General features: G+C 34.0%; 1 pseudogene; it reads right to left on the bottom strand.

The window, feature by feature from the left end:
* The window catches only part of LOC105528627, a 29,971-nt pseudogene extending 14,486 nt beyond the window's left edge, over positions 1-15,485 (bottom strand).
* Between the last annotated feature and the right edge of the window lie 953 nt (positions 15,486-16,438).

The following is a 16,438-nucleotide window of genomic DNA, read 5'->3' as shown; positions in this document are numbered from 1 at the left end:
TTTTTTTTTTTTTTAACGTTGAGGTATAATTTCTTCTATCTCCAGTTTTTTTAGGGTTTTTATCAAGAAGGGAGGTTGAATTTTGTCACATGCTTGCTCAGCAGGAGCATCAGTTGAAATGATTATATGGTTTTTATTCTTCATTTTATTGACATATCACATTGATTGATTTAGGTTTGTTGAACTATCTTTGCATCCCAGGGATAAATCCCACTTGGTCATGATGAATGACGTTTCTAATATAGTATTGTATTTGGTTTGTTAGTATTTTCCTCTGGATTTATGAATCCATATTTATCAGTGATATTAGTCTGTAGTTTTATTTTTTGGATGTGGCCAAATCTTTGTCTGATTTCAGTATTAGGGTAATACTGCCCTCATAGAGTGATTTTGGGAGTGTTCCCTCTTCCTGTACTTTTTGGAATATTTTGAGCAGAACTGGTACTAATTCTTCTTTAAATGTTTTGTAAAATTCAGCAGTGAACCCATTAGGTCTCTGGCTTTTCTTTAGTTGGAGACTTTTTATTACAGCTTCAGTATTGTTACTTGTTGTTGGTCTGTTCAGGTTCTGGATTTCTTTATGGTTCAATCTTGGTAAATCGTATGTAACTGGGAATTTGTCCATTTTTATTAGACTTTCCAATGTATTGGCATAGTTGCTCATGGTAACCACTAAGGATCCTTTGAATTTCTACAGTTGTAATGTCTTCTTTTTCAGTCAGTTCTAATTTTATTTGCATCTTCTCTCTTTTTTTCTTGGTTAGTCTGACTAAAGCTTTGTTAATTTTATCTTTTAAAAATGACAATTTTTGTTTCATTGATCTTTTGTATACATGTTTATTTCTGTTCTGCTCTTTATTCTTTCTTTTATTCTTCTAATTTTGAGTTTAGTTTACTGTAGCTTTTCTAGTTTTTAAGGATATATTGTTAGATAGTTTATTTGAAGTTTTTTCTCTTTTTTTGGTATAGGTACTTATAGCTACACATGCCTCTTAGTACTGCTTGTGCTGTATTTCATAAATTTTGGTATTTGATGTTTCCATTATCATTAGTTACAAGACATTTTTAAATTTCTTTTTTAATTTCTTCATTAACCCTCTGGCCATTCAGGAGCATATTGTTTAATTTCCATGTAATTGTATAGTTTCCCAAATTCCCCCTGTTATTAATATCTAGTTTTATTCAATCGTGGTCAGAGAAAATGCTTGATATTATTTCAATTTTGGAGTGTTTTAAGACTTGTTTTGTGACTTAACATATATGCTGTCCTTAAAAGATCCATGTGCTGAGAAAAATAAAGTATATTCTGCTGATCTTGGATAAACTGTTTTGTAAGTATCCACTAGATCCATTTGGTCTATAGTGCAAATTAAGTATGATGTTTCTTTGTTGTTTTTCTGTATGGGAGAACTGTTCAATGCTGAAAGTGGGGTGTTGAAGTCTCCAGCTATTACTGTATTGGGGCCTTTCTCTTTAGCTCTAATAATGTTTCCTATATATATGGGTGCTTCAGTTTGGAGGTGCAAGACAAAGTCCCCTTTACTTTCCCTTCTGCTTTGCTTAAGCAGAAGGAGTTTTGTGCCACAGCCAATGCAGCTGCAATGTGGCTCAAAATGTGCTGAGTCAGACTTGCCGAGGTCAGCAAGTCACAGAAGCTCAACAAGGCCCTTGTGATAGTTAATATTGAGAGTCAACTTGATTAAAGAATGCAAAGTATTGTTCCTGGGTCTATGTGTGAAGGTGTTGCTGAAAGAGATCAATATTTCACTCAGTGGACTGCGTGACACAGACCCAACCTTGATCAGAGTGGTCACCATCTAATCAGCTGCCAGTGTGGCTAGAATAAAGCAGGTAGGAGATGATGTAAGAATAAAAGTGCTGAGTCTTTCAGCCCTCATCTTTCTCCCATACTGGATGGTTCCTACCCTGGAACATCAGACTTCAGATACTTCAGCTGGACTCCTGGACTTACACCAGCAGTTTGACAGGGCCTCTCAGTCCTTTGGCAACAGACAGAAGGCTGCACTGTCAGCTTCTCTACTTTTGAGGTTTGGGGACTCAGACTGATCCACCACTGGCTTCCTTGCTCTTCTTCTTGCAGATGCCCTATTGTGGGACTTTATGTTATTAATGTGTAAGTCAGTTCTCCTTCATAAACTTCCTTTTGTATGTACATATATCCTATTAGTTCTGTCCCTCTAGAGAACCCTGACTAATACAGTCCTTGATGTAGTACCTGGGTGTTGCTCCTGGTTATTCAGGGTCTAAGAGTTCTTCAGTTAGTAGGTGATAAATGCTGCCAGGACTAGGTTCTTTCCTTCAAGGCAGGGAGTTTCCTTTTGGCCTAGGGTGTTTTAGAAATGTCATGTGGAACTACTCTGACCAGTGCCCTATCTTGCTGTGAGTAAGCTGGTATCCTAGATGCAAGACAAGTCCTCACTCTTCCCTCTCCTACGCTCAAGCAGAATGAAGGGATATCTTTTAGAGCCTTGAGCTGTGCATCCTGGGGTTAGAGGAGAGGTTATGTTAGCACACCCTTGGTTGCCCAAGCTGGTATCTCATTATGTCATGTGCCTCCTCATCCAGTTTCTGGTTCTAGTTCTGCACTAAAACTTGCCTAAGAGTTGCAATTATGACCTCGACTGCCTTTAAAGTTTACTTGGAGACTCAGAGTATGGTAGCCGTTGGTGGTGAAGTTTGCAAGCACGCAAGTTTGGACCACTGGGATCAGTGATTCCCTTCTGTCTAGGGCTGGTTTAAATGCTGCCTCCATGGATGGGCATCAACTGAGTTTGGTTCAGATTTCTTTTCTGCTCTAACAGGAGAGCACTGAGTTCAATGCCTCACAATTGCTGTGTTCTCCCTCCCCAGCACCCAGAGACACTCTACATCATGCTGCAGCTGCTGGGATTGGGGTGGGGGTGCTGTTGATAGTTCAAGACTGTTTATCTCTTCAGTGCCTCTTTCAGTGATATGACGTTAAAACATGGGACTGACTGAGCCCCTGATTTTTGGCTCTTACGAAGATTTGGTTCTTATGAAGTTTTTTTTTTTTTTTTTTCTGTGTAGATAGTTGTTAATTTGTTGGACTTATGGGGGCTAGGATCAGTGGAGCTTTTCTAATCTGCCGTCTTGCTCTACTTCCAATATTGAGGATTAGAGATTCAACATATGAATTCTGGGGGTACAGAACCATTCAGTACCTAGCTATTTCAAGTGTTGATGGATATGTAAAGCAACGTGGAAATCTTGTACATTGATGGTGAGAGTGTACACCAATCGGTACATCATTTTGAAAAACTGTTGGGCAGAAGTTTCTGTGATGAAATACATGCCTACCTTATGAACCTGAAATCAGAAACCTGGGTACATATATAGAGAAATCAGTGCATGTGTACAACAACAAAACAAACCAAAAAAACTATGCACAAAATGTTTATGGTAGCTATGTCATGATAGCCTGGACTACAATAATGTAAGTATCTATCAATAGTAAAATGGATATATACATTGAGGTATATTTATACAATGGAATTATAAACAGCAAAACAAAAATAACAAAGCAAATCTATGCATAACAGCATGGATCAATCTAACACACAGTGTTGAATGAAAGAAGCTAAACAGAAAATAATACAGTGTATGTTTCCATTTACATGAAGTTCAAAAGCAGGCAAAACCAATATATGGTAATAGATAAAATAGCATTTACTTTGGAAGATTATTGATTGAAAAGGAGTAGTCTGGAATTTTGCGAACTGTTTTTTATCTTGTAAAAGTTAGTCTAGCTGTCAATCAAATGTTTACTTTACTATATTTAAGTTATTCATTATTAAATAATTATTTATGTAGTTTGAACATATACTAGAACATTAGCTATACATTGTTTTAAGAAGAATCAAGAAATTCACCCCTTAGGGAAATAATCTTACTTAGTTTTTAAAATTTTATGATGAATAACTTAAATATAGTAACTAATTATTTAAAAGAGATGACTATAGTTAACTAACAATAGTTAACAATAATATATTATATAGCGTTGAAAAGCTAGGAGGATAGTTAATGTTCCCAACTCAAAGAAATGATAAATTTCTGAGATGAGGGATATGGTCATTATCCTGATTTGATAGCCATGTGTTATACATATGAAAGCATCACTATGTACCCTATGCATATATAAAATTATTTATAAATCAAAAACTAAAGTATGAATTAAAATTGCATTTTGAAAAATGAATTGACCTAGAACCCTGAAGTAGAGGCAAATTTAACTACTTGTAATTAAATTTCTATCCTTCCTGGAAAGAGTTAGGCCTTTCTTAAACCAGGAAAATAGGTATTATAGGTTCTTTCCATTCATCAAGTGAATCTAGAGGATGCTCTTTGAAAAAAAATGCACATGCAGTGATAATAATGTTATTGCCAACCAATTTAATTCAGACTGTAATGAATCCCTTTTAAGAATAATGGAGAAAGGTTGAATATTCAAAATTAAATGCTCTTTCTTTACCTGTTGCAATTCATCAAACATAATTAAGTTTGAGTTATAGACCATTTATTCCTATAATAAAAATATGTTATTTTTTGTGAATAACTGAAAAATATGGTAATTATGCACAAAAGCTGTGGCATTATCATTGTAAGTGATTAATAATAAATGGATGAGAATGAGTAAATCAATGAATGAATTGATTGATTATTTAGAGACATTTTCATACTTCGTTCTGGACATAGCTCTTCATCTCATAAATTAGATCATTAAAAAGCCTGACAAGATACATGTAAAACCCACAAATAAAATGTTATGTCATTATTAAAGCAACAGAAATGTTTTGAGTGCTTCATATGTGCCAGCTACTTTTCCAGGTTTCAAGGTTACAGCCAGGAACAAAATAAATTCTCTGTTCTAATGGAGATTTCATGGAACTTATATGTCTTTCAACATTTTTGAGCTCATTTTTCTGTAATAAACAAGTGATGAATCGCAACTGAGAAGAGAGAAAATGGAACTGAGCCCTTAGGTGCTGATATAATGCTCTATTAGTCCCTGCCACACATGTGCATGTACACAAGGCTCAGGTTCAGCCCTACAAACCCACCTTTATAAGTCACATTTACTTTAAAGACATAAAAAAAGGGAAAGAAGGGGGAAAAAAGGAAAGAGAAATTTATCTTTAGCACTTTCCCTGCAGACCATTAGCCCTACAAAGAGAATATTGTTATTACAACATTGATGCAAAATTACATTAAGATTTCAAAGGCCGTGATTGCACAGAGAATAGGCCAGGTATTAAATGTGAGGTTTTATTTCAAGATTCACCTTATGCCTCATCTCATTGGCTTGCTCAATTTTTCAGTCACTGAACCTACCTTTTACTGTAGATGTTCTCATGAATTATATTGCTCTTTGGTGCTATAATTTACCATATACACTATATGGGGAATTTTATTATGTTTCTTTTTACCTTTCTAGCCACAATTACATTATCTTCTGCTGGGTTTGTTTGTGCTTACAGGATTGGTCATACACATAAGGTAAAATGAAGCACTATTCACATTAGTTATGGTAGTGATGGTGGTAGTAATAGTAAATATAATAACAGTAGAATAAGTATTATTTACTGCTGCGGACAGAATGCTTTGTTCCCCTAAAAAATCACGTGTTGGAACCCTACTGTGATTGTGTTTGGAGGTGGAGCCTTTGGGAAATCTTAAGGGCCAGATTCTCCAAATAGGATTAATATCTTTATAAGAGGAAGAGCTTTCTCTCTTTTTCCACCATCTGAAGAGACAGAAACCAGGAGACAAGGTATGCAAGCCAGGAAGAGGGACCTTACCAGAAAATGAATCTTTTAGCCCCTCCATCTTGGATTTTCCAGCCTCCAGAACTATAAGAAATAAATGTCTGTTGTTTAAGCCACCATCTGTGTTATTTGGTTATGGGCAACTCAACGTGACAAAGACATTTACTAAAGACTTAAAATCTGCCAGGCAAACACAAGTTAATGACTTAATTTTTATTATCTCCTTTAATATTTAAAACAACCTGATGTGGTGGGTGCTGCTAGTATTGCCTGTTTATAGATGAAGAAACTGGAACATAGATTAAGTAATTTGCCCAAGCTTACACAGATAGTCCATGGCAGGAAATCTGTCTGACCTCAGGATCTATTATCTTAATCACAACAACATGCTGTTATCTAACAAATTTGTGTAATGTTGTTTTTCAATTAAAATCAGAAGCCATTACAAATAAATGACCTCAGAAATTCAAAGCTATATATCTCAATTTAGTAGCATGCAATCAAGAATAGATATAGTATATTTTAATGCTAAATAAATAACTTCATTTTAGAAAGAAATGAACAACATAAAGGGTGTTATGGCATTAAAATAATTCCTGTGTCACTTTTGAGCTTTTATAAATGTGTGTAGTAAAATAGATTTGCATTAATTTATTATTTTATTCATTTAACATATATAAATAAGACATGGTCCTTGTATTTAAGAAGTTTAATATTCAAACAGGAGGACAGATCATTTATTAGATGACATATATGTATTGATAAAGATAGAGCATTGCAATGGTGTAGAAGGGTAGATAAAATAACCAAGTCTCAGAGGTCAGAGAATGTTTAAAGGTAGATATAATATTTATGTTGACATTGGACAACAAAAAGTATTCTTTTTCAAGTCTGATGGAGTCTTAATTGGAAAACTTGAGTTTGTTAGCTGATAGATCATTAAAAATAATTTTTGCTAAGTCTGCACTATATCATTTTTCTTACATAATTCAGAAGGAGGTTACAGCAGTGACATTGGAATAATTGATGTAACAATTATATAAATATATGACATGTGCATGATATATACACATGTTTTCTCAGTGCTTATGCTTGGAACATATAAAAAATGGTAACAGAAATAATGTTTAAAGTTTCTTACTTGAAAAATAAATAAATTTCATCAATGAATACATTCATACATTATAACAAAAACATTACAGTAACTATTTTAATAATAGTGTAAAAAACATTATTATCAGAAAGTATAATACACTAATGATGCTTTAATCAATTTACACTAATTCTAATTGTCATGATAATCAGCAGATATTTTAACCTTTTATCCAAATAAGAAAAGAAGAAGTCAAACTATCACTGTTCACCCATGATATGATTGTATACCTAGAAAACACTGAAAACTCTTCTAAAGATTCCTATGTTTGATAAATGAAGTCAGTAAAGTCTCACATTACAAAATTCATTTTCACCAATAACAACCAAGCTGAGAATTTAATCAAGAACTCAATCCCTTTTATAACAGTGACCAGAAAAAAAAAAATTACCTAGGAATATTTGACCAAGGAAGTGAAAAATATCTTCAATGAGAATTACAAAACACTGCTGAAAGAAATCATAGATGACACAAACAAATTTAAACATGTCTTATGATCATGAACTGGAAGGATCAATCTTTTAAAAAGGACTCTACTGCCCAAAGCAATCTACAGATTCAATGCAATTCCCATCAAAATAGCAACATTATTTTTCACAGAATTAGAAGTACTATCATAAAATTCATATGAAACCAAAAAAGAGCCCAAATAACCCAAGCCATTTTAAGCCAAAAGAATAAATCTGGAGGCATCACATTACTCGACTTCAAGTTACATTGTAAGAGTATAAGCACCAAAACAGCATAGTACTGATATAAAAGTAGGCACATAGACCAATGGAACAGAATAGAGAACCCAGAAATAAAGCCAAATACTTAAATCCAACTGGTCTTCAACAAAGCATACAAAAACATAAATTAGGGAAAGGACACCTAAATAAATGTTACTACAAAAACCTGCTAACTTCGTGTAAAAGAATGAGACTGGATCTCTGTCTCTCACCTTATGCAAAAATCAACTCAAAATTGATCGAAGACTTAAATCTAAGACCCAAAACCGTCAAATTTCTTGAAGATAACCTTGTAAAATCTCTTCTGGACAGTGGTCTAGGCAAAGAATTCATGGCTAAGACCCCAAAAGCAAATGCAACAGAAATAAAAATAAATAAATTGGACCTGATTAAATTAAAAATCTTCATAGCAAAGTAAATAATCAGCAGGTTAAACAGACAACCCACAGAATAGGAGAAAAGATTTGCAAACTATGCATCCGACAAAGGACTAGTATCCAGAATCCACTAAGAACTCAAACAAATCAACAAGAAAAAAACAAATAATCACATCAAAAAGTGGGCAAATAACATGAATAGACATTTCTCAAAAGAAGATATACAATTGTCCAACCAACATGAAAAAAATGCTGAACATCACTAATCGCCAGGAAAATGCAAATTAAAACCATAATGAGATACTACTTTCCTCCTGCAAGGATGGCCATTATTAAAAACTCAAAAAAACAATAGATTTTGGCATGAATATGGTCAAAGGGGAACACTTATACACTGCTAGTGGGAATGTAAATTAGTACAACCTCTATGGAAAACAGTATAGAGATTCCTTAAAGAGCTAAAAGTAGATTGATATGGTTTGGCTGTGTACCTGCCCAAATTTCATCTTGAATTGAACCTCGTATAATTCCCTCATATTGTCGGAGGGACCCAGTGAGAGATAATTGAATTATGGGGGTGGTTTCCCCCACACTCTTCTTCGGTAGTGAATAAATCTTATGAGATCTGATGGATTTATAAGGGAATACCTCTTCTGCATGGTGCTTATTCTCTTCTCCTGTTTGTCGCTATGTGAGACGTGCGTTTTACCTTCTGCCATGATTGTGAGGCCTCCACAGCCAGGTGGAACTGTGAGTCCATTAAAGTTTTTCCTTTGTAAATTGCCCAGTCTTGGGTATGTCTTAATCAGCAGCATGAAAACAAACAAATACATAGGTCTACCATTTGATCCAGCAATCCCACTACTTAGTATCTACCCAAAGGAAAAGAAATTATTGTATGAAGAAGACATGTGTTCACATATGTTTATTGCAGCCCAATTCGCAATTGCAAAGATAGAGAACCAACCTAAGTGTCCATTGACCAATAATTGAGTAAAGAAAATCTGGTATATATGCATCATGGAATACTATTCAGCCATAAAAATAAACAAAATAAATTATTTCACAGCAACTTTGATGGTACTAAAGGCTATTATTCTAAGTGAAGTAACTCAGGAATGGAAAACCAAATGTTGTATGTTCTCACTTATCAGTAGGAGCTAAGCTATGAATTCACAAAAGTATGCCAAGTGATATAATGGACTTTGGAGACTCAGAAAGGAGAGGGTGGGAGGCAAGATGAGGGATTAAAAAATACATATTGAGTACAACATGGACTCCTGGGGTGATGTGGTGCACTAAAATCTGACAATTTACCATTATATAATACATCCATGAAACAAAAAACTATTGAAATAAAAAAATTTGAAAGAAATTTAACCCTTTGAAGCTTATAGTCACAGGAAATTGATCTTTGAAGATTATTCTTAAACTTCTACATGCTTGGATAATCAATGATCTTTCAAAATGATATTATGTATTATTTTGGATGAAGTCATTGTGAGTTAATTTAAGTGCAAAAAGAAGAAGAAAAGATACAATGCAAATATTCTGTCTGGTACAGAGGCAGTCATTTAGGATTTTATAACTGGATGATAGTAGCTAACAAAACACTTTGGTATTTAGATTGAATTGGCTGCTTTTTAAAAATTAATGTAATAGTTTTGTTTGGAGATGAAAAAGTTTTTAATATGCCAGAAACAGCATCTTTGTAGCTGTTTAAATTTATAAAGAAGTTTTTTTTATTATAAATGCTCAAAGTACATTGTTTTAAAAATCATAGATAACATAAAGTATTTTACTGTCACTTATCTGAAGAATGAGGGCTAACCTATGACATAGTATCAGATAAAATATTGCTATAAAGACATAATGACAAGGAAAACATCAATTTGAGAATACAAGGTGAAAGATAACAAATGTTTCCAGTAGAATACTTTAAACATCACAGCATGCTTTCCATTTTCTCTCTAAACCATAATACTTAATATGGTAAAGTAAGTGCCAGTGTAAGTTATTGATGTAACTGTCTGAACTACTATATGACTGCATATAATTTTATTACGTGCAGTCATATATTTAGTCAGGTCTACCAGATATAATTTTCCCAAGCTATTATCTACTATAGTATACACTGATAAACATCAATAAATCTTGATCTCAACATACATGTTATAGATGTAGAACATGAATGTTAAAATTGTCTTCCGAATGTTCATTGTGGATCATTCAGGGTAATACACCACAGGAATTATTCTGTGTCACTGTAGGTTAGAGTTGATGCATGAACTATGTTAGACAGCAAGACAGAACTGTTTTCAATGTAATCCTCAGGGAGTCCTTCAGAGAAGGGAAAACAATGATTTTGAAGGTTCATTTCAATGCCAGCTGGCAGAGATCTTAAAGGTTATTCTATTTTACCCATACTACATAGTTATTTAAATGTCTCCATGTGGAACATGTGAGAGGAGTATGTATTTAGAAACAGTGGAATTTAAAAAATATGTTTATGATGGCAAAAGAAGAAAAATAGCAGGAAACTGTGTTAAATACTACTTAATTTGGCTGTATTGCAGTAGTATTACTGTTTTACACATTTTTGGTCTGTGTTTATTTAGAGATTGAACACTGGATCTGAGATATTAAGTTCTATATTAACTGGAAGCCAAAGATCTACCTTGGTATCACCTATTTCTATTTTCTGCCAAATTAAATATTTATTATATGGGAACAGTATTCTACAAGTCTAGATTCATTTGGTCAGAACAAGTTTGGAGTTGGGTAAAAGGGGGTTGAAAAATAGAAAATTCATTTTAAAATAAGTAATTGATTGAAGTGATCAACTGTCTTAAGTGATTTTCTTCAAGAAATTGTCTTATAAAACTAGGATCATTTACACTGAGTCTAGCTGACTAATTCTAAATATACATATTTTTCACCAGAAAAATAAATAAATAAATAAAATTAATACAATCTAAAGGTAGCATTACATAACTTAAGACTGACTTGGCCAGTCGCGGTGGCTCACGCCTGTAATCCCAGCACTTTGGGAGGATGAGACGGGTGGATCAGGAGATCAGGAGATGGAGACTATCCTGGCCAACATGGTGAAACCCTGTCTCTACTAAAAATACAAAAATTAGCCAGGTGTGATGGCGTGGGTCTGTAATTCCAGCTACACAGGAGGCTGAGGCAGTGGAATCGCTTGAACCCGGGAGGCGGAGGTTGCAGAGAGCGGAGATCCCGCCACTGCACTGCAGCCTGGTGACAGAGCAAGACTTCGTCAAAACAAAACAAAACAAAAAACAAAAAACAAAACAAAACAAAAGGTCTTGCTTTTGTTTAAAATTTTTAGGTGTTAAACAACACAAATAATATGTAAAAATCTTTTTTTTTTTTTTTTTTTGAGACAGAGTCTAGCTCTTTCGCCCAGGCTGGAGTGCAGTGGCGCGATCTCGGATCACCGCAGCCTCCGCCTCCCGGGTTCACGCCATTCTCCTGCCTCAGCCGGAGCAGCTGGACTACAGGCGCCAGCCACCTCGCCCGGCTACTTTTTGTATTTTTAGTAGAGATGGGGCTTCACCATGTTGGCCAGGATGTTCTCAAATTCTTGACCTCGTGATCCACCCACCTCGGCCTCCTAAAATGCTGGGATTACAGGTGTGAGACACCGCGCGGGCCTTCTTTTTTTCTTTTTCTAAACTATGTTTTGGTCATTCGCTAGTAGAAGTCATATGAATATTCTATTGGCAAGGACAATTTCATGGATTAAAAACCTATGCAGTTTTACAGGACCCTGTGGTTTTGCTAATGCTCTGATACCATCACTTTGAAATGAATAATAAATAATGAAAAAGTAGTTGCACATATGTATTTTGCACTAGAACTTGCAAATTAAGTGCCTGGTCTTGGCTGATGGATTTGGGTGAAGACAGGCAAACATAATTCATTTTTTTAAAAACACTCTGGGTTATATAAAACAGGTCTTGATGATTAGTGTGCTGATAAAAATACATCATTGCTCTTTTAAAATACTTTGAAAAAGAAAGTAATTCAACTGAGATATTTTGGGAACCACTTCAATAATAATATGCAAACAAATTTCTTTAAGAATATTTTAATGAAACAGGATTAGCACAAGGAACTAAGTATTAGAGGTGTGGGGAATTTACAGACGTGCCTGAATGCAGCAGGACTAGTTTCCTAGGACGTTTCTTTACAGAGTATTATCAAATCTATCATAAATGCTTGTGATTAGAAAATGACTTAAATATAGATTATGTACTATCTATCACTTTTCTTTCTAACTCAGTGACTCTCACACCTTTCTACATGCAGTGGCATGCTCAGCAGTGGTTTTGAATTTAAGTATTCTGGTTTATTAAGCCCAGCATAAGGCCATAGCAATCGTTATTAACAAACACCTGTAGGTAGTCCTAAATGAGGCTCATCCACGCATCATGCTTTAAAAAATACTGATCTAGCTATTATAGCTCTCTCTCCATCCATTTAGGCTCCCGTAACAAAGTACCATAAACTGGATGCCTTATAAACAAGCAAAATTTATTTCCTACTATTCTGAAGGCTGGGAAGTCCAAGATTAATACAGACTTTGTGCCTGATATGGGCCCACTTTTCAGTTAATGAAGAGCACCTTCTATCTATATCCTCACATGTGGAAAGAACAGAGAATCTCTCTAGGGCTTCTTTTATAAAGGCATTAATCCCATTTATGAAGGCTATGTCCCCATGATCTAATCACCTCCCCAAAGCCCACTTTCTAATACCGTCATGGGGATTAGGATTTCAATGTGTGAATTTTGGGGGACACATTCATACCACAACAATATCCAATTGGTTTGAAGCTGAAAGTGCATTTTATACCCATTAAACAACCCTATCGCTAGATTCCTTATTAATGAATTGAATGCTTTAGGTATACAATAAATGTTTTTGAAGAAATAAACAATTTCAGATAGGAGTTACACTTTTGGTTTTATGGAAGAGTTTTCTCCAATGAGCAGAAGATCAAAATCCCTCAGTAGAGGAGCTGGATAGATAATGTTATGAGAAAGCTATGGTTACATCTAAAACAAACATGTAGAGAATTTATACCATCCTCTTTGACGGAATTATACCCTGAGTTATCTTTTAAGACAAACAGTATGCGGACTGAAAGAAGAAAATCACGTACTAGTAGCAGGAAGAAAATTAATCATACTACTAAGTATTTTTTTCATTCACTAAAAGTAAAGGTGGGATAATTTAATATGTAACAATGTTATTGAAAAAATGTGTTTAATATTATTTTGTATTTATGAAGAAAGAAGCATTACTCAAAACAACATGAATGCCAAGACTCAGTTGGCTTTTTATATATTAAGTGATTAACAGTTATATTTTATAATCAAATGAAACTATTATAGAACCAGAAAATATTCTCTCGTGTGTGTGCTTTTTTTCTTCCTCAGCATCTAATTTTAACCAACTGAATTATTTTAAGCATCATCTTATTCAACATTTGAAATGAAAAATGTGCTTTTTTAATGGAGAATCTGCATTCATCATAAAGATAAAACAAAAAGTTCTTGGCAGAGGTTTTCTTCACAGAAGCAGACTATTTTCGTACTGTACACTTAGCAAACTGTAAAAATACAAATTCTAGAAATTGCATCTCCAGAATTTAAAAACAAAAAAGCATGTATTTAAGAACCATGTTTTGTCCGTTATATTGCTTTTAAGTAACAAAAAAATTTCAGTGATGACATTATTATAATTATTTTTAAAGCCAGTAATTTGTGAAGATGTATTTTAAGGGGAAGTTGAGAGGATAGTCAACTATAAATATAATCAAATGAAATGAGATCAACATTGTTCACTATTTGCTTATTTGGGAAAAAGGAAGACCATGCTTAAGGAAGATTATGACCTAAATGAGGCAGATCTTCAGATAATGTAATAGGGGAAGATAATATTTGATATATTTTTAAGTTGATATCAATATCATTAATAATATTATTACCTAAAATATAAAATATCATGGTGACTAATATGGTTTGGCTGTGTTCCCACCCAAATCTCATCCTGAGTTGTAGCTCCCATAACCCCCATGTGTTGTGAGAGGGATCTGGTGGGAGGTAATTGAATCATGGGGTCAGGTTTTCTCATGCTGTTCTTATGATAGTGAATAAATCTCACAAGATCTGATGGTTTTATAAAGAGCACTCTCTTGCTTTCTGCTATGTAAGACAGGATTTTGCTTCTCATTTGCCTTCTGCCATGATTGTTGAGGCCACCCCAGTCATGTGGAACTGAGTCCATTAAATATCTTTCTTTTATAAATTATCCAGTCTTGGGTATATCTTTATTAGCAGTGTGAGAATAGACTAATACAGCAATGATGTAATAGAACTGAGAGTCTATATGGAATTACATTAGTCAGAACTTGAGAATAGCTTGTTTCTTCAGTAGCTTGTTTCATTGCATGTAAAAATGTCTTATCTATAATAAGATGATAAACTGGAGAAAACATAGATATTTTAATAAAAAATTATGAACACAGTCAACTGGCAGCAAGTTGAATGTGAGTAAAAAGTATTTCATATTTATTATTTTGAATAAAAAATAGATTCAAACCAAGTATATTTATGATTATGTTTTTATCCTAGTTATAGATCTAATGACAACATCAAAAACACTATTTCCTTTTCTAGTAAAAGTAATAACTTGTGTTCCATGTACATGCAGTGCTACTGCCATAAAAAATAACATACTTAAAAAATGACTGCTTCATTCTCCAGAGGCCTATCAAAACATTTACCATGACTGATGAAATAAACATTTTAGCTCTGATTCTTCAGAGCTGAAGTAACTTCAATTCTTCCTTCCCTACATGTCACATCGCTACCTACAAGAAAACAATAGGAGAACTCAAATGAAATTCTTTTCCTAAAATTTGTTAACACTGAATTGTTCATTGACTCATCTGTGAGGTTCTACTTGTGCTCTAATTATTTGTAGCAGATAGGTGATTACCTACCAGCAAGAGATAACAATAAGATTATTTTTCTTACTACAATGATTAACTAAACTTAAGACATTATTTGGATTTCACAAGTTTTGCCATTAATGTCCTTTCTATCCAAGATCCAGTCAAAGATAACACTAGAGTGCCTTGAAAACTGCATAGATTTTAAAGTTGTTTTGCATCTTTTCTAGACTTTTCTCCCATTTTGGTTATCCACTTGTTATTTCTGTTTTCAACTATATTAAACAAGTTCTAAATGGCATCCTTCCAATAAATGGTCACACCTTTGATAGAACTCAGCAAATCATCCACAATCCGTGTCTCGCTGACTCCATTTCCATCTTCAAAACTGTGTTTTTTGTATGTTATAACGTACTTCTCTGTAAATATCATGTCTCTTTTTAAAAAATGTACTCATCTGAAATTTATTATTTATTTACAAATCTATATTAGCAGACTCTAAACTCTAAACTGAATTCTATTTACCTGTCTCCAATTTTAAAAGTTAAAACTATTTTGTGTGTCCCATCAATGTTTAAATTCAAACAATGTAACAAATTTTCCTTCTCCTAACACTAATCTCTTATTTCTATCAGTGGATTAATTTCTCCAGTCATTCAAATTTTAAAACTTAACAGCATTTCTGATTTTAACCTTTTTTTCTGCCTCACATATTAGCAAATCTTAAAATTCTATCATGTTCCTTAAAAAAATAAAAGTTTATTGCAATTTCTTAGATTTCTATTGACCCAAATAACTCATGACATTTTTAGCTTACTTCTAGATATTTTAGAAGCCTCCCAACTTGCCTGCCTTTATCAAAATATTCTTCAATAATTCATCTACAATTTCCAGAATACTTATTCACAAATCTTATTTTCCAGGTTACTCCTTGAATTCTAAATATTGAGGATTTTCCCTTACTTATGGGGCAAAATCTGAATATTTAATACTGGCACTTAACTCCCACTTCCACAGGTTCTTACTTCAATGTACTGTACCACTACTCCCCAGCTGTGTTCATCATTCTACTCCAGCTGGGATACTCATGCATTGAGGGTAAGATCTATGCTTGTTTGACACTGCCTTCTGGAGTAAGGAAATTAAGAACTGAGTGAACCTACTGTACCCCTAAAAGCAATAAAATTTGGCAAAATAATAAAAAGCAACCATTTCAAAACTGTGGAAATTAATCCAGTTCACAGAATGAATGGAAAGCACCCATTCGAGAACTACTACTAAACCTCAGTGGGAATAGCATGCTCTGTGACATTTTAACTTGGGGATAGACCCATCCTGCCTTACTCCCCATATCAGAGTATGGTAGGCATAAAAGCTAGCCCACG

The sequence above is a fragment of the Mandrillus leucophaeus genome, unplaced genomic scaffold (assembly GCF_000951045.1).
Source record: "Mandrillus leucophaeus isolate KB7577 unplaced genomic scaffold, Mleu.le_1.0 Scaffold725, whole genome shotgun sequence".
In the NCBI taxonomy this organism is placed as follows: Eukaryota; Metazoa; Chordata; class Mammalia; order Primates; family Cercopithecidae; genus Mandrillus; species Mandrillus leucophaeus.
Note: the sequence above shows the minus strand (reverse complement) of the source record. Positions and strands in the feature narration are given on the sequence as shown.